This window comes from Zalophus californianus, chromosome 8, assembly GCF_009762305.2.
Source record: "Zalophus californianus isolate mZalCal1 chromosome 8, mZalCal1.pri.v2, whole genome shotgun sequence".
NCBI classification, from domain to species: Eukaryota; Metazoa; Chordata; class Mammalia; order Carnivora; family Otariidae; genus Zalophus; species Zalophus californianus.
Genome location: NC_045602.1, coordinates 78,197,602 through 78,223,291, shown reverse-complemented (window position 1 = coordinate 78,223,291; position 25,690 = coordinate 78,197,602). Strand labels below are relative to the sequence as shown.

Below are 25,690 nucleotides of genomic sequence, written 5' to 3'. Positions count from 1 at the left end.
TGTTCCTTTCTCTGGCTGTGTCTCTCTCTGTCAAATACATAAATAAAATCTCTAAAAAAAAAAAAAGAGAACATCCACTAGAGGAGGGCCACAGGAGCTCACAGGCACCTGGTTTACCTTCTGCTCCCCAGACCTCGCCCTGCCCTGGGTCCAGGGTAGTCGCTCGTGAAACCCTCTTGCCTTACATGTTACGGGGCTACCAGGTCAGAGAGCAGCACGCTTGGAAGGCAGTTGCTGAAAAGAGACTTTACCCCAAACTTTAAAAAAAAAAAAAAATCCACCATCTGACTATGTTACTACCCATAACGTGAAAATCTTCTGGAGGTGCACAAAGCTCACCTCCCACTCCCTTTTGGAAATACAATTTGTTTCTGATTAACTGGGTCTCAGCTGCAATTAGATACACATGGAACTTATTGTTCCTACTATTGTCTGTCTGGCACAGTTTGGGTTTTGATTTTTTTTTTCTCCATCACTGTAAAGAAGTGCAACTTCATTTTATTTTTCCCCACTGTAATTTTCTTTAATTATGAAGTTAGCATTAAATGCTTCTTTGGAAGGCGTTTTATTTTGTTCTAAGAAGAAAGGGTCCACATGTTGTAAAACAATAATTTTGTAAAACAAACAAACCCTCCATGATCTGTTGTGAAACCCAAAGGACCAAATATTTCACCTCAATGTGTTATCTGACCAGACCTGTGGCAGGCACAACCTGTCCACCCCTCACCTAAGCTGTCCCCACTGACAGGGGCCTCTAGATTGCCACCTCATCTGCTGGGAGGCCGTGTGTCACAGGCTAGTGGCAATTCTAGGGCAAGGAAAAGTATAGTCCTAGTTTCAAACAGAATGAGAAGAAGGAAGGCATCCCCACAAGGACAACAAAGGGTCAGGACCAAACAAGACCACAAATACGTCTGGAAATACCTCATATTTAACCACTGAGTGTCAGAATCCCTTGCCTGTAACCCCAAGGGCTCTCTCCACGTCTAACCATAATACCATAGGTGCAGGGACTTGGGGTACCTCTGCGAGGCCCAGCTGAGAAGACCACCGCAGGATGGACACAGCCCCTCTCACATGGGTGTCTGCATCTTCACATGGGGCTCCATTCTCCAGAGCCAGACACCGTCTCTCCAACCATCTTCTCTCTCTTTAGAGATTCCTGTGTGATGAGCACCAGGATCAGAAAAATGAAACCAGCAGAAAACCCCAGCCCTCAAGAGGACATTGTTGATGTTCTGGGGCCGTCAGAGTGCCGCTCCTTGTTCCTCCAGCTCCACCTCTAGTCTCCCTGCACCGTAGCAGAAAGCATCACCATGCCAAATATAGGGAGTCTTCCTTGCCTCCTCTATGAGCCCCTCCCTCCCCCACATCCAATCCATCAACAAGTCCTGGTGACACACCCAGAACCAGAGCCCTGCTCGCTGTCTCCCAAGCTCCCACCTTAGTCCCAAACACCACACCTACGGAGGTCACAAGGAGTTCTGGGTAAACTCCATTGCCCTGGGCCTTTCTGGATGGTTCACATCACTCCACAAGCACACGGATCCTACGAAGACATTAACTCCAAATGGAAGGAGTGGAAAAGGCAGTCCGAATTTGGCAGCTGCATAGGGAGAGGATGTAAAAACCCTACACAAAATACCATGTCATCCAACGACAAAAACTCAAATAGTCAAAGATGCCCTCACCATCTCCCTTCTGGAAATAAGTCATGTGCCCAAAGTTATAGGGAGGGGACGCACATTCCTGTGCATCCTCTCAGCCTCAGGAAGGGAGGCGCCCCCCCCCCCTTTTCTTTCTCTGCCAAGAAGAAAACCTTAGGGCCAAATTTCCCTCAGAGTGAGAAAGTAGTCGGGCACCTCAGGATTGCAGCACAGTGGTCCAGAATCACCAAGATAAAAGACACTAAACCACTTGGTACTGAGGGTGCCAACGGATGGTGTGTAAATGACAGCTCCCATTTGGGGCTTCAGTGAGCCAGTGCCCATCAGAGTCATTCAGCATGACAGGACCCTTTGCCAGCACCAAGGACAACCACAAAGACAGGGACGGGTTGCAGACCAGGCCTGGTCCTCAGCGCATGCCTCCACTCTCCCGCACAAAGCCATCCAACAGATGATGCCTGAATCTCTCTTCTTTGGCCCTAAGGACTCTTTTGAGGCCCAATGCAGCATTTTCAAGTAAACTAGCCACCAGCTGTGGACTCGTGGCACCTACTGAAGTGAGAGGACATATTCTCCTCAGAATTGGCTTCTCCTGGATTCTTTCCCTTTGGGACACCACTGTGCTTAGGAGCTCAGATAGATCTGACACCTCTTTCCAACCATCAACCAAACTGGTCAGTCACTCAGTTCTGCCCCCTCTTCCTTTGAGGTTTCTCGGCTGTCATCACCCTCTTCTCTAATAATACCACTGGCACCCACACAGGGCTAAGACAACAGGCTCAGAACTGGCTTCCCAGTGAGGCTGAGAGCCAAAACTACATGTGCACACTCACACACATGCACATGCATGCATTCACTTAAAGGCACACACACACACACACACACACACACACACGCACATGCATGCACTCACTTAAAAAAGGCAAGGGCCCGGAGTCTAGGTTGAGGTGCAAGGCTTTCTTCCAGTGCCCTGCACTTGTAGCTTTCACATCAAGATCCCACAGCACTCCCCACCACACTCAGATGCAGGAGCTGGCTCCAACCCCATCCCCTAGACATCTCCCTGAACCCCAGCCTCAAGCAACCCTCCCTCTAAGGAGCTCTGGCTCTGCTTCCTGTTTACACAGCTCATCCTGTATCTAAAACTTCTCTTCCACTGGGTTCTTTTCTCAGGTTAGACTTCACTGCTTTTGATCAAGAGCCACTACAAGACTCAGGGAACAGGAATCATTCATTCAGGAAACAGCATAAGCCAGCAAGAGAGTATGTGACTTCAGAGTCAGAGTGAAAGCCTATGCGCAGAGATATGACCACAATAGAGACAATTTCAGAAAGGGAACTCAGAATGAGGTGTGTATCAGTTTACAATTATAAGATGGTGTCTGTAGAACCCAAGAAGGAGACAGAGCTGGTCAATGGAAGAAAGATTTTCAGTTATTCCTTGCTAGTATTGCCACTTACATGTTTTGCTTTTATTGCTCAGTTGAGTACACAGGAACTGAAATTACAATACTTTTGGCCACTCAGTGGCCAGCTCTAGTTTCTAATACCATTCTCCAATAAAAGGGATGAGGGCTCTTTGGAGAAATGGCTGATTCTAGGGCTGGGACAGGAAATGTACAAGATGAGTCTGGAGCATCTTGCAGTGCCGAAAAAGAAAGGTGTGCTAAAACAACAACAAACAAACCAGTAAAAAGCCCCATAATAGTGGGAGTATGTCAAAGGGTCCCAGGAGCCAACAAAAGAGCTTCCAATGGCCAAAGCTGGAACAATGTGAGCCACAAAGTAAATAACCTAATACCGAATTATAACCCAAAGTATAAAATAAATATCCGTAAGTCCACTCTAATGTAAGTGAATGACTGGATAAATAAATGGAGAAGAGACAAATCTCACATACTGAAGAATTCCAAATAATTCATGTAAATGCCCCTGTTCCTTCGAAGAGGTAAAGCCCCTCACCCCTTACCTGTGGACTGCACAGGGCAACTCCCTTACGCAGAGAACATTACAGGGGAGTAGGGGGAAGGGTACCTTTACAGAGGAGAAACCTGATAAACCTAACCTCAGGCAACTGCTCAAGGTCAGCATCCACACGATGTCATGGTGACAGTGTGTGCCCTGCTGTGATGTGACCAGAAAGGCATTTCATCTCTGTGCTCCTTCTCTCCAAAACCCATATCCCCAGTAAAACGTGAGAAAAACATCAGACAAACCCAAAATGAGGGTGGGTTCCAAATACTATTCAGTACTCTTCAACACTGTGAAGGTCAACAAAAGCAAGGGAAGTCAGAGATTCTCACAAGAAGAAGATCCTCAGGAAATAAGACGAGTAAGTGTAATGCGGTGTCCCAGATAGGATCTGGGGATGGGAAAAGGACATTAGGTTAAAAAACTAAGGAAATCTAAGGAAAGCATGGAGTTTAGTTAATAATAATGTATCAACTAATGTATCATTTGTGACTAACGTACCACAATAATGTAAGATCTTAACAACAATGGAAACTATATTTTTTCCCATATTGGGGAAAAGGGGGGGGGCAGACTTAGAGGAACTCTGCACTATTTTTGCAACTTTTCTGTAAATCTAAAACTACTCTGAAATTTAAAAGTTTACTTAAAAAAATAATCTTAGCTCTGAATCAACAACCCTCCTCCTCCCCCACCCGTTTCTCTTAAACAGGAATGGTAACCTATACTTTATCTCCCCACAGCACTTAACTACCTCTGGCCTCCTTAGGAGCCAATCTTCCAGTCTCCCACACACCTCCTGCCATTGGCTGAGGTCCCTGGTGCCACAGCTCCAGGTCAAGGCACGCATTCTGCTCACGTGACAGCTCCCACCAGGCCGAGGCCATCAGAAGTAGAACAATCAGACTTTGGGAAGCAGCTGCCTTGCCCTTCATGTAACCCAGCCTTCTAAGAATTGACTCCTATTCCCAGACTCCTCTGACGTAACTTGTCTGCAGGAATCCAGCCCATGATCTGAAATCTCTGTCGTCTGGGCCCGATTCACCCACCCCAAGCTGCAGGGCCTCTGGCAACCCTAGGGTGCTCCTGCCTGGCCTAACCCAGGTCTCCCTCCTTCCGGCTCCCCTAATAATCCACTGGTTTCCACCTGTTTAGGCCATCAAGATGCACCACTGCTTGGGGGAAAGGGGTCCACAGGCTGATGAAAAAGTGGGAGGGGTTCCTCTTTCCAAAGGTTTAATTAAGAGCAAGGAAAGGTGCAGGACAGGAAGAGAGCGAGGAGAGAGAAGATGAGAGGACAGGGAAGCACCGTGCTGGGTGGGGAGGGCCATCTTTCACACTTGCCAGACTTTCAGCACCCCAGGAGAGTTCACAGCACCTCTGCTGCTCCACGGTGTCACCAGGATGCATGGGACTCTTAGATCGTCTTGTAAGAGCACCAGCAGTGCATGTGCATTTCCACAAACTTGGCCCGATTCATCAACGAGAGTCCAGGACACTACATAAGTCAGCCAACGTCAGTACACTTCCCCATGACCACACCCAGAAAAAGACCAGAAAAAGCTAGAAACTGAGCCTTCTGTTGGAGGGAGGAATCAGGGAACAGAAACCGGTTCCCAGGGGCCCCAGAAAGCAGCACAGCGCACTGCGTGGGGCTGCGGCCCATCTCCCACTGCAGGTGGCGTACATGGTCCTGTTTCTAATTCAACTCTCTCATCAGGAGGCATCCCTCCCCTTATTTGAGTGAGCAGTAACTCTTTCAATGAAACTTAAATAATTTTTATGAAGAAGACGGAATTTAGGTGGTTAGCGAATGGCCTGTTGTAGTACTATTAGACAAGGTGTTCCTGAAAAATTTCTATTTTCTCAGTTACAGACTTCCCTCAAGGAAAGAATAAGCCACAAGGACAATAAAACTCTGAATTAACCCATTCAAAGGATGATGAATGAAGAAAGTTCTCAAAAGCCTCCTTTGAAAATTAACCTACTTTCAAATTAATAAGATGCTTATACCCTGAAATCAACAAAATAAAGGAACCTGCAGCTGGGTTCCCATCACCAGAAGAGCAGAAGCAGGGCTCCCTACAGGTAGGGGGACAACTGGACACACACCAGCTGCCCGGCAGCCTGGTCCTGCCAGGCCCCCACCCTGGGGGCTTTCACGGAACCTGACCCTGCAGTCAGCCAAGGACCGTAAGCACAGGAACTTGAAAAAGAAGAATTACCATAATCCCCTTACTGCAAGTTTGGAAAATAAAGGAGGAAAGAAAGCCCCACTCATAATTACACCTTTACTGAAGTTAGCTCCTTATTTTTTTTTTGAGAAGATCAGTGTGTACAAAAGATACCGTATCCTGCGTTTTCATTGCATGTGTTAGATTGTAAACATATGTCATGCTTTTGCCAGGCCGCAGGATGATGATATTTTAAAGTCTGCCTCAACACCTTCATCGACCCGTAGTTTTTTTTGTTTTGTTTTGTTTTGTTTTTTAAAGATTCATTTATTTCAGAGACAGACGGAGATGGCGCACCAGCAGGGGGAATGGGAGAGGGAGAAGCAGGCTCCCCACCGAGGAGGGAGCCCAGTGCGGCGCTCGATCCCAGGACCCTGGGACCATGACCCGAGCTGAAGGCAAACACCTAACGACTGAGCCACCCAGGCACCCCCCTGGACCCGTAATTTTTAACTCAATCTGAAATATGTCTTACAAAGGAGATACCATGTGGCCCTTTCTTCAGCTCTTACGCAGCCACGGGCGGGCGGGGCTGGCAAAGCTACAAAGACCCTGTGTGATCGTGGCAGTGGTCAGGACAGTCCTCCCTGGCGCAAAGTCTACGGGTGTTCGTGGCATGCGCTCACACGCCTCCCTGCACAAAGCAGATGCATAGCGGAGCGCCAGTGCGCTGGCCACTGGATGTGTGTGTTGGGAGGGGTGGGCTCCGTCTGCTGGCGGAGCCCAGCTCCCGTGAGGTCAGAGGACTGGCGTCCCTGCTATCTGGCAGGGTCTCACAGAAAGACGCTCAGCGCAGCACTACTTCTGCCAGTAACATATTTTATGCGATAAATTGCAAGGTTTAATAGCAGCCTAAATGCCTGTTAGGGACACAGGAAATTACGGTTCCGTGGTATGGTGAAATACTACGCAGAATTTGAAATGGAAATCACGGAGTTTATAACAACTGACAAGTGAAAAAGTAAAATTCTAAGATCTACCAATATAAATACGCAGAAGTACAGATACACGCAAAGTGGGAGACACGAGAAGAAAATAGATTAAAATGTTAACTCTGGTAGTGGTGGTACCATGATTTTCTTGTTTATCTACTGGACCATGTTTTTTATAAACTCTTTACAATAAGCATGCAAAATTTTACTAACTGTACCCACATGAGGTTGTTTGATATCTCCATACCGTGGGGGCGCCTGGTCCCATGAGCGTCCAACTCTTGGTTTCAGCTCAGGTCTGATCTCGGGGTCGTGAGATCAAGCCCCTCATCAGGCTCTTTGCTCAGTGTGCAGTCTGCTTGAGTTTCTCTCTCTCTCTTCCTCTGTCCCTCCCCTCTGCACGCTCTCTCTCTCACTGAAACAAATTTAAATACACACACACACACACACACACACACACACACATCCATACGTCCATACATCCACGCTGTGTTTTGGGTCTTCTTGCTGTACCCTTCCCACCCTGCTTCTGGAGCTAATTCTTCTCTCCTCCTCCCTCCAGACTCTGCTGGAAGAGCAATACCTCACCCCTCCCCCAATCTCACACAGTGCTCTGCACACATCCCCTCCTTCACCCTAGTCACATGAAGTGTGTCACACCTCAGACTCTCAGCTTTTAGGGCAGGGACTGGGGCCTGGCCATCCCCAGACCACAGGGCCAAGGGACATAAAGCTCCAGTGGGCCTGGCACACAGGCAATAAGAGGGAGCCAAGAACAGGCTACCCAGCAGAAGGGAAGGTGGAGATTCAGAAGGCTGGGGTCCAGGGATGGGCACCCCGAGGGCAGCTGCAGGAATAACCACAGGGCAGGAAGCAGAAGGCCACAGGTCGGGTGACACTAGACATCCCTGCAGCCATGAGAGCTGTAAGGATGGAACAGGAATCCAGAGGCAAGTGCTGAGTCCTCTCTGGAGATCAGGGTAACCTAGAGTGACAGAGGGCGGTGACGGGAAGTAGAGAGGACAGCAGAGTCATGGGTCAAGTCCACTTCTGGAAGGAGATGGAGGATGAGCAGAGCAAGAACGTCCACTACATTTTAAGGCCTCTAGCTCTCTAGGGAGAAGCACCCATATTTCAGTTTATGGGAGGAGGCAAAGGGGCATCTATGAAGCAGAGAGTGGGGTGGGGAGCAAGAGCTTCTTTATGCAAAAGGAAAGGCTCCCAGCAGAGACTGGAAAGGAAGACTCTGCTGAACATAAACACAGTCCATCTGACGGAACAGGCCATTTGTTCACCAAACCCCGGACAGCTGCACCAGAGTGTGTCCCTGTCCCACCCTCCCTGGGAGCAGAGCAGCCGACAGGAAGCAGGGACAGGCCCGGGACAGAGAGCTGGTCTGGGCTTCCATCTTTAGGGCAGGGCTCACGAGCCATGCTAGTGACGAGGTGTTTAAAGCAGAGACCATGGGGATGCTCAGTGGCACACAGAACCTGCCCGAATGAAGCCGACCCTACAGCAAGGGTGGACACAAGACCAGCCAGTACTCTGCAGGGGGAACCAGGACAGGCCCACACCCGCCCCAGCAGGCTCACACAACCGCCTGGCAGGCGGGAAGAGGAGGGGGAGGGAGCGCAGTCCAGCAGGACTTGGCCCCACCCTGAACTTGACCACTCCCTCCCCACCTGGGGCAGCCCCAGATTTCAAGAAACAACTGTTTCTGACCACAGGCGTCTCAAGACTGAAACTGAAAATTAATAAGCAGTGCTTGCCTCCCATCCCACAGCAACAAAAATCTGTGAAGACTGAGTCACAAATACAAAGGTTTACGTGGGTAAATAGAGTACAGTGCAAATTGAGGATGGTGGGAACCTCAGGGAGAGGGTGCAGGCACATGTAGTTCCAGCTGTGTTGGGAATTAAAAGGTCAAGCCGAAGACATTCCTTGTATTATTCTTCCCATGGTTTTTCATATAAAGTATCACCTAACAAAAGTTTTTATGAAAATGAAGTAGATCCAAAATTCCTAACTGTATTATATTTTCACATATCTTTTTACTTTTCAAAAAAGCAAGGTAGGTGTACTAAAAATTTTAAAGATGAGATCAGAATTCTTTTAAATGAGAGGCTATGCACCTATCACTTTAGATCAGATCCCTGGATGTCAACCACACTTGCCCACTGTCAGTGTGGACTTGCTGGATGCTGGCATCCAACCCCCGTGACAGGCCCGCTGGGAGACACCTCCATTCAGGCAGAAAGGACGAGTGGAGGACGAGCCACCTCACAGCTGCCCACAGCCTGCCCCTTTCCACCTTGCAGGGGAGCCGTTAGACCTGTCTAGAAGTGCCCACCTTCCATTTTTAACCCTCACCAGCCTGCCCTCCTTGTGGGGCCCTTACAGCCTGGACCAGGCACTTGGTATCCATCGGGGCCCAACTGTGACCTGCACCAATAAGGTAAACCACGCCTGGCCAAGATGGTCCCTGAGTGGCAATTTAACCTGCCATTCCTCGGGCGGGGTGCTGATTTTACCCAGACCTCCAAGGTCTTAACCCCCAGAATGTGATACTGCAGGAGTTGCAGGCACAAAGCAGGGGAAAAAAGGGACCAGAAGCCAGGGTCCTCACATTGCCTGCTGTGCCGCTTTCTTTACCGCTGCTTCTGCTTCTTGAAACTTTTCCAGCTTTTAAAGCACAGTGTTGAGCTAATAAGCCAGCAAAAGAGATCACACAGCACACCTCCGATGTGGTAGACTCAAAATAAAGGGGACCAGAAGGGCAAAAGTGCTGTTGCTGCCACCTTTCACTAAAGAACAGAAAGCCTGGGGGTGCCTGGGCGGCTCGGTCAGTGAAGCGTCCGACTCCTGATCTCAACTCAGGTCATGATCTCAGGGTTGCAGGTTCGGCCCTGCACTGGGTGGGCTCTGTGCAGGGCGTGGAGCCTACCTAGAACACAACACAACAAACCAAAAAACAAAACAAAACAAAAAGGAAACAAAAAGAGAAAGCCTGGCCTGGAGGTGGGGGTGGGGTGCACCCCAAAGACCAGCGACCAGACGCTCAAGTCCAGCAAGCATCCCATTACAGACTGCGGCTGCTTTTCTCCCCTTTCTGGGATTCCGCAAGGCACAGTTTATCAGGAGGGCCAGCCAAATGCCTAGAATTCTCTCCAAACACAAGGCTGCTTGCTTACACTGGATCGCTTGGAGATACAATAAAGCCTCCTCATAAATCTGCTACTGAGGCTCAATGTAGTAAGATCATTTCATACGGAGAAGTGTGGCATTAAATTACATGGGGAATGGTGCCACTGAATCTTTATACCTAAAACCACTTCAGACGGGTAAAACATGCCAACCTTAAGCCAAATGCAGCTCCATAAACAAATAGGCACCCTCTCGAGGCCACGGGATTACCGGGCCAATGGCAACCAGAATAAGGGACTGCAAACAAGCGGGGATTTCAGTTGCCAACAGTGGTACATTTGAAACATGCCAAGTGACCAAGCTGGCACGGGCACATAAAATGCCTCGAGGCTTTTGGGAAAGACACGCAGTTTCTTTCCTTCCAGAGCATTTTCAGAGGAAGATGTCCTGACCCCACTCAGAGGGTCATACCATGTCCGCCAATACTCCTCCAACCCCTCCTATGCAAACCCCCGGCCTCTCTGTGCGGGGAGAGTTGACATGAAGGGACACCCATGACCTCAGAATAGAAGCACCAGACTCAGGAAAATTTCACAGGTGCTCTAGTTAAATTCTATTTTGTTAGGGTCCCCGCCTCCAGAGTTTGGAGTTGAAAGGGAACTAGCAAGGGGACTAGCAGCACAGCTGGTGTGTAAAAGGTAGCAGTGGGGTTCCCACACAGCTGTGGGCTGACCGGCATGGGAGGAGGGGGCACACATCATACCGCTCCTCATTCTTATGACTGGAAGGCTCACCCTCCATAGGCCGGCACAGGGGAGTTCGGCGGGAGAGACCAGACACAGGGGCACCAGGGCCTGCGTCTGGCAACAGGGCAGGCTGGTTGAGGGCCTGAGGCTGCACTGGCTACTCAGGGGGCTGGAGATGGGGCACGTTCTGCCTCATAAGGCTGCTGGTCAGAAGCAAGGGACCAAGTATGCAAATGCACAGTGGCTGGCGGGCCACATTGGTCATTTGCTCTCCAGCATAACAAGAGCCTACCAAGATCTAGGGCAGCACGAGAGGGCAGAGAGCCAAAGGAGAGGGAGCCCCGACTGGGGCCCTGCTCTCCAGAACTAGAGTGCTAGGGAGCACATGGTGACAGCTCACCCCACGCGGCCAACCAGGAACCAAGGACACAGGGCAGGGCTCGGTTTTCCTTTTAAGTGACCATCCCTTGGGAAATAGGCAAGGGGAAGAAACAAGTTTGTTGGTATCCTCTGTGCCCCAAACTCCATCTGGGACTGTTCCTTGTCTCAGAGAAGCTAGCACATGACAGATACTTTGTATCAGACAAAGTAAGCCAAATGGGACCTCATCCCCACCACCTGCCCGTATCACAGACAATACGGATTACAGGCTACAAGTGGGTTCTGTACCTCCCGGGCACACTTGAGAAGATCCTAACACAGCATACCTTTTCAATTTATAAACTGCAGGGTCACAACTCTGGTCCCCGTGGCTGGGACAAGCTGGTTCACACCAGTTATTCCATGAAGAGATGCCTGCAACCAAACTATTCATCCATCTCTGAGGCCTCTGTAAACTAGAACTGGCATGTCATTATTACAGTGAAGCAGCTGGGCTCCTGGCTTTTAAGTCACCTTGCTCAACTCATCGTGATAGGGTAGCCTTGGGACATCTCATGGGCACAAGCAGGAGGCGCTCCTGCCAGAGCACAGCAGATTCTGTGCCCCCCATCAGAACCGCTGCCAAGTACAGCAGGGCCAGGAGCCCCACCCCACGCTCCTAGAATGAGCAGTGTTATCAATTAGCACTGAAAGAAGCAGCCCAGTTTGGGGAAGGTAATAAAAATAAGGCAATAGATATCTCTAGTGGAGGGTGGAAGAGGGACGAGTGCCCAGGACAACCCAAAGTGCGGTCTGTGGACCAGCCGCATGAGCATCACCTGGGAGCTCGTAGCACGTGCTTGACTCCCTGGGAGTGGAGCCCAGCACTGTGCCTGGAACAAGTCCTCCAGGTGACTGATTCTATGGCACTGAAGCTGGAGAAGCTATATCTAGCTTCCTGTCCTGGAAAGAGGCCTGAAGCTTGACACAACTGTTTCCAACTAAGTCCTCATGCTCTATGAAAAATCGGACTTCCCTCTTTTCAATAAACTGGAAAAGCCCCACAAGAGAAAGACAAGGGTGTGGGCTATGTCCACAGTCAGAGATGGAAGAATGGAATGCAGAGTAAGCCAGGACAGAATGGGACAGAGAACTGCACTTTCCTCAGCTGTCCCACCCCAATCTCCCACCCTCCCCTCTACTGGGGCACCCTCTTCACAGCCACATCAGTGACCAACAAAAGGCCAAAAGAGAGATTACCACCATTTGGTGCAAGGGTGGGGGTGGGGGTGTGGGTGTGAGTGTGTGTGTGTAACTCAACACCTGCCCACAGTTAACTCGGAATCTGGGCTGAGGGCTGCCCCATCTCCACTCTGACCGTAACTGCAGCACAGCCGGGTGGCAAGCCACTCATCAGCTGGCCTGTAAGGAAGGCTCTCAGTCACCTCTGCTCTGGTATCCTTCAGGCTCTTGGGCAAATGACCTGGTCCTCGGGTCAGCGGACAAGAGACAGAATGTTGTAAAAGCTCCGCCAGACATGGAGGTGTCCTGGGTCCTGACCGAGCAGGTCACGCCATGGGGAGGGAGGCCTTCACCAAGCCTAGACTGTCTGTTGAGCTGGCCAGAGGCTGTCCTCTTGGGTGGGTGGGAGGACACCAGGACTTAAACACAGTGTGCGTGGAACAGGAAGAGGAAATACCCACAAATTAAAACGTACACCCTATTTTAGCTCTAAACACACATCCCTCTCACAGAGAGCAATGTCCAAAATAGCCTGTCCTATTTTAAGGAGATCAAAGGCAGTTTCTAAATGGGCCACAAAGCAGACCCAGAGTCTGGAAGATCAGGATTGCATAATAACCTAGGGTTAGAGGCTGCAGATGGTGTTTAACCACCTCCCACACCAGCCTGTTTAAGGCCCAAGACACTGGGACCCCAAGAGCTAAACTGGCTGCTCCAGTCCTCCTGACTCAAAGTCCATCCTCCACCTCTGATCTCTCCTCCCACATGGGGGCCCAGGCCATGGGAGTCAGAGGAGTCTGCCACCTGCCCTCCCTCACCCACTGTGGTCTCCGGGGCAGGAGAGCCCTCCTCAGTGAATGGACACAGGAGAGGTGGGAGCACGGTGTGGTGGAGGGAGAAAGTCCCTGCTCATCAGCCAAACTTTGGCCTGAAGAGGGTCAGTCAACTCATGGAGGGACTGTGACCACCATGGTCTTATTCTCTCACAAAGGCAGATCAGTGACGGCCAGCCAAAACAGCTCAAGATCTGCAGGAATCGGGGCTTTGGCTAATCCCTTCTTGTCAGGCTGTGGTCTGCAAACACGGGGTTGAGTACCTCAGACAGAGAAAGGCTGCAAGCAAAGATGCCCCTAGAATTGGAGAACAGGGTCTGAAGCAGTCAGTGGCTGAGACCATGGTTTCCCTAACTCAGGCAGGATGACCAGAATGTGCCACCATACCTGCTCATGATAAAAGGCCAAGAGGGTGCTGCTGTGGGCACCCCAGGGTGTGGGGCGGGCAGGTGGAGGGGCACAGCATGCCTCCTCTCCCTGGAAGGGGGACTACCCCACAGTCAGGAGCACCGTCTGAAGCCAGACCTTCTGTGTTCCCACCCTAGCTCTGCTACTCACCAGGCGACACGTAACCTGCGCTGACTGGCTTAAGCGCCTACCCCTCAGTCCCCCTCCTCTGAAACCGGCCTAAGAGGCATCTACCTTGTCCGGTTGTTGCACGGACGAGGTAATTTCATCCCCGTAAACCGCGGCACACAGAAAAGCTACTCAGGCGTTTGCTGTTAATTATTACTCTGACCCGGCATGGACACTCCCAAGCCCCGGGGACTCTTCCATCCATTCAGAAATAAGGGTTCCGGAAGCACTTGGGCCAAGCCACTGGCTCCAGGACAGCAGGGAAGGGGCTGGAAGTACCCAGAGAACATAGAAAACTTACAACAGGAAGTAAGGCCTTGATGAAGGTCAATAAAGCTATTAAAAGCACCCATTAAAAACCTGGCTAGAAAAAGAATAGTCCAGAGGGCCCTATGAGAATTTCTACCCTGGCAACCAGGAACTCAGAAGGAGGCGGGCCCCACTCCCTCTGGAGCTGGACAGGTGTCCTGGAACCCCACCCCAGGACTTCACCCCCAGCAGAATTCAGCCTCCAGACGTTTCCTCCCTGCACACACCCAGGGCTGGGCCACAGCGCTGTGGTGAAGGCCCCCCTGACTCCAGCGTAGGGGACTGGAAACCCTGGGGCGGGGAGAGGGGGTTGCTGCTGGTCCCCATCACCTCCACGATGGGTGACCCATCTGGAGAGACTTCCTGCTCTGAGGAGCTCCTGGGCTTGAACCCTCCTGAGGGAGACGAGCAGGGCAACCTTCACTCAACGTGGAGCTGTATTTGGACTGAGAAGCCAGTCGAGTGTGAGTGTATACAAAACCTTAGAGCCCCGTGCAGTTAGCACTGGTGTGTGTGGCCTAGCAACGCCTGACAGAAACCTGGGGTTGCCTAGCCCTGAATAAGCAAAATTCAAATTCTAGGAACTATCAAGACTCAAAGTTTTACAAGCTTCCTGCAATCTCAACTTAAAAAAATAAATCAAGTTTCTTACAGTATGAATCTTCATTATCCTATTCTAATTAAATTCTTTAAAAAGTTTTGAGATTTTAAAAAAATTTTTCAGGTGGCAAGTCTGAATCATTTTATTAAGCAGAAAAATGTGGGCAAGATCTCATGGCAAGGAAGGCTTGTTACCACAAAGCTATTTGGAGTTGATTTTAGTAAGATTCTGCCATCAAATCTTGACTAACTGTGGGTGGATTAAACATTTGTGGATTCACCTTGGTAAACCAGGAGAAAGGTACTGTATTTGTGGGAAAAAATTAAAACCATGATAATTGCACTCCACAGTCATCTGGACTTCCTGGCAATAAGGGGGGGGGCACATGGGACCCCCTACAAAGTAGGTCCTTCCCCACCATGAAAAGTGCTGCTCCCTGCCTCCCCAAGCACCCCACCCAAGTAAAGAAAACAGGGAGCCGGGAGTGGGCTGCTGAGCTCACCCGTGCCCCACACAGCCTGGTCTGCCACAGCCATAACCATTTTTGGTCATGCGATCAAACACTTGACGCTTTAAAGTATAAGAACAATATATCTGTAAAAGTTCAATGTGCTTCTAAATTTTACATGTAACTTTTACCAGATTAAACTCATTTTGTACTACACTTTGACTCCTTTTGTGGTACCTGTGATTTTGCTTTATCCAAGGCCTGGCCTCCCTCTCTCCGACCTCATCTGTCATCCTGGATGATCAAGAGTTGAGTTTCAACAGCTGGGGGAGAGAGACCATTTTGGTACTTGAAGCAGAGCCCACGGGGTTTTAGAAGGCTCTCTGGAACCTGGAAATCTGAGGGGCTAACTCTCTGACTTAAATGAAATCCCTTCCCCGGCTCTCTCAGCACACAGGCGATGCAGTCCAAAGCCCTTCACCCGGCATGGACCAGCGGCCCATCCACCTCTCCCAAGCTTACTAAATGCCACACCACAGGTGGTTTCTCTCCGGCTTTCAAATACGCATCTCCGTGCCTCTGTCTGGGGTTCCCTCAGTCTAGAATACCCTTCCTGTTCTTGTTCTTGTGGGCTTGGGCTTGACAATTCCTACTCATGCTTCATGCCCAGTTTAAATAGCAGTTCCTCTGTGAAGCCTCTCCCACACCCAGGCAGAAATAAACACCTTCTGCTCTTTATGACACAGCCCTCTCTACAGCCATAAAGAGAAACACCTTTACTACACTCTAAATCCCCACAAGCTCCTCCAGGGAAGGGACTGAGTCATCTCCATCTTTAACCCTTCTGTGCTCAGCACAGAGCAGACCCATGGAAGCAGCCCCAAAACAAGCTTTTATTAGACGAATACATGACTGAGAAACATGCTTTGTATCTCCCATGCCCTAGACGGGTTTGGTACATAAGAAAAATTATTTGGAAATGTTTTTTAAAAATAAAATAGATGTTTTCTTAAGTCATGCCTCTAAAATAGTTAAACCAATTTTCCTGCTCCTCACTACGGCTGACCCAATGGCAATGTGCAAAGAGAGGCTAGAACTGCCAGGGACGTGGCGAACTGCCTGGTTGAAATGGGTCTGCAGCCTCCTAGCACCTCACGGAATACAAGAAGGCCAGGGGTCTGTTTGACTCTCACCTGTCACTCACCAGTGGGCCAGTTACCTGCTCCAGCCCTTATGATGTCTGTGGAGTGAAGGGTGACACAGCACCCATCAGGGCTCATCTCACCACAGGCTCTTCAGAGCACAGAGATCTCTAAGGCATTTCCATGTTGCAAAGAACACTACACACATCCATCTCTAACTACCTTGAAGGACCTCCTGCTTAAAAAGAAAAACAAAACCTGCCACGGACCCACCAAGCATGCAGAAGGATGGGAAATTGCCCTCACCTGCTGTGCCATGGACACTAAAATCCACTCGGTAACAGGTTGATTTTGAGGCTAACAAGGTAATACGATATTATTAATACAAAAAGAGAAATAATGGGAGACTAAAATACAACCCCAAGTGATTTCATAAACCGTGTGTATGGCTTTCCATACCAGCCTAGTGAAAATAGTGCATGCTTTAGAAGAGAGGACGCAGAAACATACATGTCTGTATGTGACAGACCACCTCCCGGATGCACAGATATACTGGGCCTGCTGGTTGCCTCTGGACAGCGGAACTAGAAGACAAGACAGAAGCCAGAATTCTTCTCTCTATACCCGTTTGTCATTTTGGAGTGATGCCAAAGGTGAGTAACACCGTCATAGTGTGTGAATATGTCAGACCTGTAATAACCTCAAACAAGTTCTGAAACTGTCCCCCAGTGAATAAATTGTATCTTTCCCAATAACGTATGTCTTAACTCTCAAACATTTCACTCAACTCCCTGGTAAAGTGGGAAGTCAAGATAGTTTAAGACCCAGATCAGCTTTTTAATGCCATGTGAACTTGGGTGGTCATCTAACAGAAGTGTCACTTCCAGCTTCTGAGAAGCAAGTAAACTATGCTCCTCTGTTTCCAGGGGAGGCTAGACAGACAGAAGGACAGACATAAAGCACCCCATGCACTGTGCTAACGGGAGCTGGTGCACCTCCTGGACCTGAGCTGGACAGATGCAGGAAGAATGAGTGGATGAGCACAGGGAGGTGGGGCGGTCAGCGGGCCAGGAGTGAGGACACTGCAGGCTGCAAGGTGTCACAGGCACCCGCTGATTCACTAAAGCTCAAGGGGCAGCAACCAGCCTAGTGGCCACGGCCTGGGTGAGGCTGCTGACCACACCACAGGGTTCCCAAAGCAGCCCACCACGGCCAGTGCCCAGAGCGTAGCGGGGAGGCAGGAGCCGACAACTCGGTTGTCATCCTCTCTACACAGCACCTACGATACCCTCCCTTCCTCCTCTCCATGAGGAAGGCCGGGAGCCTGGGCTCAAGATCCAGCTCCAGCCCTGGCTAAGCTGAACGTCTCTGGGCAAGTCCCTTGCCCTTGCTGGCCCTCGGATCCCTCTTCTGTAACAGAGGTACCTCAGATCCCTCATCACCTGCGTGTTTCTGCAGATGCCTTCTGCTGAGGGATCGAGGCCCACCACAAACTGTCCGTGAAGTTTGGGCCAGGGCTGGGGGAGGAGATGCAGGACTCCACTGTAGCCTCTCCCTCATGAACTTGCCATCCACAGGGCAAGGTGACACATGCAAAATGGCTAAACGAGGGAGAAAATGTCTTGCCAGGAGCAGCTGGACAAGGGGACAGGCATTTGTACCAGGTCCCTTTGCAAGAACCACCTGGTCCCTTGGGCACTTGCCACAGTGCTTGTCTCTCCCATTTTGGGTCAGCTTCTCCGCTGGGTTTTGAGCTCCCCCAAGGAGTTTTATTCTAACCCCATCCTCCCCACCATACCCAGAGATGCTGGGGGGAGGGCCCTGCATGGGGGGATGGTAGTGAGCACCTGCTAGAAGCCATCAAGGCTCTGGGTGCCGCTGTGTACGTTCACACCACGGACCTTTCTGCTCTGGACAGGTTTGGAAGGAACTGTCAGGGGGTGCTGGGTTCAAGTACAGCTGCGTACGTTGCATCCTCCTCCCCTCACCAAGGACCCCACCCGTGGCTCCTACTCACCATGGCCAACACCCCGCAGCTCTTGCTAATGTCCAGGGGTTGCGGGGTGTGGACAGAAACAGCCTAAGCATTTCAAACCTTCAGTCCACTTAGCAAACACCGAGCTCGTCCCTGGTTCCCGAAAGCTCAATCTGGAGTTTTAGTCTCTGAGAAGCAGCAGATTCATCGGCCTAATGTCCACAAGCACCTCACCATCATCCACACCTTCATCCACAAGAGTTTAAACCTGAGACAGCCTAACAGGAATATTCCAAATGTGACAAGGTACCAATAGAAACCTTAAGTTAAAAAAAAAAAAAAATTCCCACCTGTTACATATTTTAATTCTACATTTTCCACTGATAGCTTTGGGAGACTGCCAAATTTAAAGGAAAGAAGAAAAGCTTCTCAAAACTCAAATATTGTTTTAACCCCATAGGGCCATTCATCCTTTCCTCCTACACAGAATGGCTGTAAAATAATGCAACTGTCTCTCACAGGGCTTAGTCAGGACATCATTCACGCCGGCCGGCTGCAGTGGGACCACAGATACACATGCACACATCTAACACCCATGGCTAAAACTGTTTTAATGCGACCTCATGTCAAAAGTTTGCCCAAATCATTCTGGTTTCTGAGGCTACAGACTGAGTGGGTCATAGCAAAAATGAAATGCATGTTGAAACATCTTCGAAGAACACCAGTGAAGGGTTTCCCTGGAAATGTCTTTCAGCTCTTCCTAAGGCCTGGCCCTGCACCACACCTGACCGGGGGTGACATCCAAAGAAGGCACCACCCAACTCACCACCACTTCTTCCACAGCCCTGGAGTCATACTTCTTTCCCTTCTGCTCCTTAAGTTCCTGGCCAAGAAGGGAGAAAAACCCCCACCATCCCTCCCTGCAGGGGCCCGAGGTGCTGCGGGCCAAGGATCTGGGCTCTAGTTCCTGCCATGCCTCCCAGTGGAGGGGAAGGGAAAGGCTGTCCACTCAGGGACAAAGACCCACCAAGCAGGCCCTCAGCTCCCTTAGAGCCCAGAACTAGCAGCAGGTGGGCTTTCCCCTTCCCTTGGTGCAGTGGGCTCTTACAGGCACGCAGGGCTCCAGTCAGGAGGCATCCAGATGGGGGTCAGGAGTTCAGGAGACATCCGGAGTGGGGCACACCTGTGCTTGATCGGCCCCCATGGGCCAGCTCTCCTCACCCCCATACCCACAAGTCCAGAGCTGGGCTCCTTAAAATCTAGGGATGTGACAAGGCAAAAAGTAGGATTCTAAAATCTCAAGAAGTGAAAAGGAGACGAAAAAGGAAAAAAGGAAAGATTGAGGAAAGTCTTCGTGGCAGCCCCAAATCCTATGTGTGGCAGTCGGTCTGATAGAGACCCTGCCAGATGGGTTAATTCCTCACAGACTTAGCCTGCGTGTGACTCCTTTATATGTTCAAAAGGAACATGCTCTTCATAATCAGTGTCATTAAGAAGGCTTTGTGGCTGTAATTCCCAAGCTCGTAATGAAAAATAAAGTAGCCTCTGTTATCAGGAAGCCAGCGGGGCTTCCCTGGAGCTGTCTCCCTCACCCCCATCAGCACGCCAGGCACTAGGCGGTACTGGCCCCTGGCCACTCACCGATGCCTGCAGCAAACACGGCCTCGCCCTGTTGCAGGGGTGTGGAGACAGCTGCCTGCACGTCGGCCTCGTGCGGGTTCTAAGGCACCCAGGGAGAGGGCCCAAGCCATCGCAGCAGAGACTGCAAGGGAAAGCAGGGGACAGGGGAAGCGCAATTCTAAACCGAGTTGTCAGGATGGCCCTTATGAAGAAGGGGACATCTGAGCAGAGACCCAAGGGAGCTATGAGAGCAAGAAAGCCATGTGGGTATCTGCGGGAAGAGATGCCAGGCAGAAGGCAAGCCAGGCCAACCTGCCTGAAGACGGAGTAGGGACAGTAGGAGGAGACTGGTGGCCGGTCTCGGGGGGGCGGAGGTGGGCAGGGAAAGCCCTGTGGAGCCTCATGACCACTGCTTCACCTCCCTGAGCAGCCTCTGGAGGGTTCTGAGCAGAGGCTCGAGCTCATGTGATTGTGCTCTGCAAAGTCTTCTGGCTGCTCTACTAGAAAGCGCCCGAGCAGGAGCGAGGGCAGCAGCAGGGAGGGCAGACGCCCCGCACACGGCGCAGTACTGAAGGCAAAGTGAGGGCACAGGGAAAGGGGACGTGTGTGTATTCGGAAGATGGAGCCAGCAGGACTTCCTGACAGATGACACAGAAAGCGAAGGGCTGTCGAGGACACTCTTGAGGCTTCACTGAACACCTCAGTAGCAGAAGGACGGTGTGGTCATTCGCTGAGGTGAGGAAGAGCGGGTGACTACGAGCATGAGTCTGGTCTGGGACACATCACGTGTGCGATGCTTACTGTCAGGAAAGCAGTGGAGACGTCTAGACCGGAGCAGTGCACTGAGGAATTGTCTGCCTGGGGGACGTAAGTGAGCCACCAGAATGGACGACACCACCAAAGAAGCGAGCAGAGCAGAGGCCCCAAGACTGGGCCCCGGAGGTATTGGGGAGTGGAGGAGAAACTGGACCAGCAGACTGACTGAAACAGGAGGGCAATCCAAAGTGAGGGGCTCTGGGAGCTGTGGGGAGAATGTTCCAAGGATGCAGGAGGAAGCGAGAGGCCACCGAAGGGTGAAGCCCGGGGGCCGGCCACTGTTGGGGGGCAGGGCACGGCGTAGGAGAGGCTGGCCTCAGAGCACGCGTGTGGCACCCATGCTGGTGGGTGGTCTGCCCAAGTGCAATCCAGGCTGCTGGAAGCAGGCCAGCAGCAGGGAGGGAGGTGAGGTGAGGTGGAGACAAGAGGTAGTAAGAGATTTGAGGAGAAGGTACGAATGACTGTCCAGGAGAAGGCTCAGCCAAAGCCTGCCCACCATTTGTTTTTGCAGAGTTTTAATGGAACACAGCTGCATCCAACTGTTTCCCTACCGACTGGGGCGGTTTTCACACCACCACGGCCCAGAGATGGGTGGTGCTGCCACAGAGCTGGATGGCCCACAAAGCCTGAAATATTAACTAGCTGGCCCATTCCAGACAAAGCTGGCCAACCCCTGGGCCAGGACAGTGGGGAAATATGCCCTGGGTGCCAAGTGGTCCCACCCACACTCTGTGGTTGTGAAGTTAGAGACCCGTCAACGTGGCTGTGTCCCCTCCAGCCACAGGCCACTGCGTGAGATGTGCTCACGCAGTGTGGTTTCTGCAGGGTGTGGTTTCACCAAGTGAGCCGTCGAAGGGAGAGGGGCCAGGGGCTGCTCTGTCCGTCATCGTCAGCCACTACCACCACAAAGCCGTCCCTGGCTCCAGGCAGAGTACTCTGTTGCCTCATTTCACCTTCCAGCCCGGGACACTGGAGGCTGAGGCTCAGCACGTAAGAGACCGGCCCCACACAGCCACAGGGATTCAAAACAGGCTGGCCCTGTGCAGGAGCCCAAGTTCCAAAGCCCCAGGGCCCAGCTGCTCCACCCCAACCGCACCTCAGGGTCACCTGATGCAAAGGTGACAAATGCCAATGCCGGCCCCACCTCCACATGATTTTACTGCGGGAGCAGGGGGGTGGAAAGCAGGCTTCCATGTTTCTCGAAAGCCCCCAGCTGAGTGTAATGTGCAGCCATGGCGGAGAAAGTCGCAGCCCAGTCTCGGTCCCTCCCGAACCCCCAGCACCTGCTCTCCCCAGGCTGTTCACAAGTGTTCTGCTGGGCTGGCTCCTTCTCCGCCATCTTGGCCGCGAGCTCCAGAGGCATCCTCCAAGCCTGCGAGTTCCCAGTGACAGGGGTCCATGGTGACATGAGGTCCCTCCTTCCCTCAATGCCCAGCCATGAGCCCCGCATCTGGCCTCAGCTGGATTTATGGTCCCCTTGTGAACCCATGAAGGGTTACAGACTTCGATCCTTCAGCAGTCAGGAGTGTGTTGTTTCGGGGTGTGTGGGTGGCTCAGTTGGTTAGGCGTCCGACTCTTGGTTTTGGCTCGGGTCGGGATCCCAGTGTCATGAGATCAAGCCCCGTGTCAGGCTCCACGCTCAGTGGGGACTCTCCTTGGGATTCTCTTCCTTCCCTCTCCCTCTGCCTCTCTCTCAAATAAAAATAAATCTTAAAAAAAAAAAAAAAAGAGTGTGGTATTTCTCCCTCACAAACTGAAGCCTCCCTGGGTTCAGGATCAAGACCATCAAAAAAGAAATGCCACAGGTCTCAGGCCCAAAAATGTGACCCACCAGCCTCACCCCACACAGAACTACTCTGGTCTGGGTTTCATTCCCCTCCCTTCCTTTATCATATTTCCCTGATAGCACCTGCAGCTTTTCTGTTCTCTTTACTAAGAGGTCAAATTTGGGGTGTCTTGCCTCCTTACTATAAAACCTCAATATTTTACTATTATTCCACTTATTTAGGACAATCACATGTTACATTAGTTCACGGTCTCATTGCACTGGAAAGCAAACAAAGCACTACTATTGATAAATATTTTAAAGCTCAGTTCTGGAATTCCACAAAGGTGACGTTGAACCTCTGGGCAGTTCAATCAATAGGCTGCATTCCAAAAGCCCATTTATAAGTTATTTGGAACCTAGAAAGTATTTCTTTTCATATAAAATTACCTTGAAGATGGTATTTAAGTTTCTAAGCTAATAAGCAAATGCCTGTTTTGTCGTTTGTTTTTAAAGATTATTTATTTATTTGAGAGACAGAGAGAGAGAGAGAGAGAGAGCACAAGGGGGGGAAGGGCAGAGGGAGAAGCAGACTCCCCGCTGAGCCGGGACCCTCCGCCCCCCCCCCCCCCCCCCCCCCCCCGCCCAAGGCAGAACTCAATCCCAGGACCCTGGGATCATGACCTGAGCCAAAGGCAGATGCTTAACCAGGCACCCTGGCAAATGCCTGTTTAACTCATTTGTTCTTTTGCTATTTTAAAATAAGGAAAATGCTATCATAATATAAGAAAATCAAGTGTGTTTCAACGTGCCTATATACAAGAAAATCAAATGTGAGTGGATGTGTGCTGGGTATAGGCAAAAACATCTTCTGTGACTCAAGGAAAAGAAGCTCTATATCAAACGCTCAGATGCTAACCCACGGAGGCTGGGAAGAGACTTTCTGCTCACGTCCAGGGTGGAGGACACCGATGATGCTGTGTCTCTGCCGTACCTGACACCATCACACGGTGGGGGCTGGTCACTAACACTGCCGACGGGTTCTCGGTCTTAACTGGCAGCACAGGCAGGGAAAGGAGAAGGAGACAGCAGATGGAGAGATAGAGGTAACAGAGCGGTGACCTATAGACAGACTAAGGGGAAGGTGGGGAACGTGCAGCATGGGCTTCAGGCATCCAAGGGGAAAGCGAAGCAACTGTCTCCCCTCCTCTACTCAAAGAGGCTCAGAGTGCACAAGTCTGGCATGCTCACTCAGCGACTGCCACAACATATGCAAGTGTGAGACAAGCATTTAAAAGAGAGATGGAAATAAAACTGTGGGTCCCCATCAAAAAGCATGCTGACATTGTCACCTGTTGGGATACCGTCGCTGCTGTGTGTTTGGTGGCTGGTCTATCACTGGGCAAGGCCTATCTGATGCAAGTAAGTAAAGGGCTCTGTGGACAGGAAGACCTGTGACGTCTGCTCTGCCACTGACCAGCTGGGTAACTTAACTCCTCTGTACCCCAATTCTCTCACCTGTAAGATGGGAGGATGGACGCGCATCCCTGAGGGTGTTACAAGGATTAAACAAAATGGTGCGCATGGAGACAGAGCACAGCAATGAGCACTCAGCAAGGCTCCACTAACGCTGGTGGCTTCTAAGTCGTGACAGGGAATGTGTGTCACCCCACTTGAGTCATCGGGCCCCAGGGCACTGTGAGCGCTCAACAGGTTAGCTTAAGAAACACAACGAGAGAGGTGCCTTCCTGAGCATCTGGGGAGAGGCAGGAGCAAGACTTGTGGGGGAGAGAATACAGACTGAGCAAGGTGGGCAGGGCTGGCCTGGACATGGGGCCAGCTGATCCCCAGAGGCCACGCTGCTGGGCAGAAGCCAGGGCCACCCCGGGAGAAACCACAGGCCCTACCCACCTGAGCAAGGGGCTCACCATGGAGAGGAGGCAGGAGCAGGCTCCACTCCCTGCGGAAGGAGGTAACTGGGCCCAGCCAGTTATCGGGGACTCTGAACAGCAAGAAGGAGAATGAGCTGAAGCTATGGAACAGACTCAGGAACATGGACTCCTGTCAATTTTCACATTATTTATAATACATAAATATAAATGAACAAATATACAATACAGATACAGTGCATCTGTTCACATTCACATCAAAGACAACTTTCCTCAGTGCACAATAGTGGAATGACTTTTCAAATGTCTGTCCTCTGGTTTCCCAGCCCCCGACCCCAGGGCAGGAGTGGTGTGTTCTGTTTGCTGTTCTTTTCCTTCTGCCTTCCAGACTGCCCAGCACAAGTAGCTATTTGACTGATGTTTGTCCTGTCAGTGAGTCAACTATTTGCACATCTCCCGATGCACTATCTCTCTCAGGGATTAACACAGTCCATCCCAGATGTCACCTGTCCTTCTCCATGTGACTTCTCCCTGGCCGGGACTGGCAACTCGCAGTGAATAAGGGCCCCTGCTGGGCCAATCCATGCTGGGCCATTTCACCCGTGTGATACCACCTAATTTTCACAGGGTTGTTCTACCATCATCATACAGATGAGGAGAACGAGGCTGCCCAAAGCTATCCGGCCACAGTGAAATAAAGTCATTCATTCAACAAACATGTCCCGAACAAGTTACAGCCATGGCACCTGACCCCGAAGCTCTTATTTTTTTCAAACGACCAACGTAACAACATAGGAAAATGACAGGGGTTTATCTGTTCATCAAGTGCATCTCCAGCAACATCACAAAATGGGCCCTACTGCAGAGTCAGAGAGAAGAAAGAACCATGGCCACCCAAGAGCTGCTCAGCCTCTCCAAGCCTTGGCTTCCTCCTACGTCCCCTGAATGTCCTCTGAAGGCTGCTGTGGGATACCACACCATAGCCCATAGTGGGGCAAGCAATGGGGATGTCCACATTCTAATCCCTGGAGCCTGCGAATGTTATTTCTATGGCACAGACTTTGCAGATGTGATTAACTTAAGATCCTGAGGAAGGGAGATTATCCTGGATTACATGGGTGGGCCCTAATTTCAATCCTAAGTGCCCTTACAAGAAGGAGGCTAAGGGAGATTTCAGACAGAAGGCGGCCATGTGACAGAAGCAGAAAGAAGAAGTCACAGAGAAGATACTACATAGCTGGCACTGAAGATGGGGGGTAGGGAGACACGAGCCAAGGAATGCCAGAGACCACCGGAAGCTGGACAAGGCAAGGACCGGACTCTCCCCTAACACTACTGGGGGGAGCACAGCACTGCTGAACCCTGGATTTGTGCCCCGGGACACTGATTTTAGATTGCTAGCCTCCAGAACTCCAGAACT

At 50.9% G+C, this 25,690-nt stretch overlaps 1 protein-coding gene across 18 annotated transcripts in view; it reads right to left on the bottom strand.

The window, feature by feature from the left end:
* Positions 1 to 25,690, bottom strand: part of INPP4A (inositol polyphosphate-4-phosphatase type I A) — a 131,067-nt gene that overhangs the window by 85,455 nt on the left and 19,922 nt on the right. Inside the window, exon 1 of one of the 18 annotated variants that reach the window (XM_027621115.1) lies at positions 1,024 to 1,083. The exons of the other annotated variants lie outside the window; for them this stretch is intronic. The gene's annotated coding sequence lies outside the window, so the exon portion shown is untranslated. Of the gene's footprint in view, positions 1 to 1,023; positions 1,084 to 25,690 lie in introns of those variants that run through there. 18 annotated transcript variants of the gene reach the window in all.